Genomic DNA, 1,332 nt, shown 5'->3' with positions numbered 1-1,332 from the left:
TTTTTTTTTTTTTTAAGTTTTGTAAATCTGGTAGATCTGAAAGTGTATCTCAATGTGATTTTCAGTTACAGTTTCAGATTATTAACAAAATTTGGCATCTTTTTACAGGCTTAATGGATGTTAGAATTTCTTCCCCTGATAGTCATTTTATAATGGGTTGCTTGTTTTTCCTTATTAATTTATGAAAATCATTACTTGACATTATTCTTTCGTTCACTGAAAATATTTCCTATTGTGTGTGGCTTGTATTTTTAATCTCTATATGAAAAATATTAACATTTTACTCTATGGTTTACTTTTTTGTATCATATTTTAAAAACTAATTTCATACATAAAGTCACAAAGATATTTTTTTCTAAAATTTTTAAAGTGTTTCCTTTCACACTTTAGTTTTTGATTCAAATGGCATTAATTTGTGTGTCATGTAATACGAGAGACAGAGATGCATTTTTGTTTTTCCATATGCATAACCACTTTATGCAATTTAGTACATAGTCTTGCTCAGTGAGCAAAGATTTTCAATGATAACCTTTTCCCACATCAAGAATTCATATTTGCGTAGATCTGTTTCTGGGAATCCTGTTTTATTCCAGTTGTCTATCCAGTTGTCTATCCAGTTTAAATATCTTGCTTTCTACTTTACAGAGAAAAATTAAAGCAATCAGAAGTCAATTTCCACAGATTTTTGCCATCTATAGCAGCACTGAGTACCAGCATTGAGTAAAAGAAATCACAGTGTTCCCCTTTGTTTACTCTATTAGAATATAGATTTTTATCTGTGTTGTTCTGTATCTGTGTACACAATCTCGAGCACTTTCTTTTATTTAACAACATTGCTTCAGAAATTCTTTCTTTTTCTCTTAATTTCATCAATACTTTCTTCTCTAAAGAGTCATTCTCATCAGCATATGAACATACTTTATCTCTTCTTCTTTAAAATCAACAAAGATAAGACCTCTTTCTTGAACACTTCTGTCCCTCCAGCTACACTCATTTCTCTCTTCCCTTTTATAGCAAAAAAATCTTTGATTTGATAAGACTCTCTGTTTTAGAATCTTTCTTCCTATTCTCTCTTAAAGGGACACCATTCTGGCATTCAATTCCACCTCTCTACTGAAACTGCTCTTGTAAAGATCACCAATGGCCTGTAACTTAGTAAACTTAACTAAAACTAGATTTGGGCAGAGCTAATTATTCCTTCCTGAAACACCCTTTCCTGTGGCTTCCAGAGTACCAAACTCTGCTGGCTTTTGTCTCACATTGGTGACAGCTGCTAAACATCCTGTGTGTGTGTCTATGTGTGTGTGTGTGTGTGTGTGCATGCACACGCCT

The sequence above is a fragment of the Pteropus vampyrus genome, unplaced genomic scaffold (assembly GCF_000151845.1).
Source record: "Pteropus vampyrus isolate Shadow unplaced genomic scaffold, Pvam_2.0 Scaffold28, whole genome shotgun sequence".
In the NCBI taxonomy this organism is placed as follows: domain Eukaryota; kingdom Metazoa; phylum Chordata; class Mammalia; order Chiroptera; family Pteropodidae; genus Pteropus; species Pteropus vampyrus.
Note: the sequence above shows the minus strand (reverse complement) of the source record.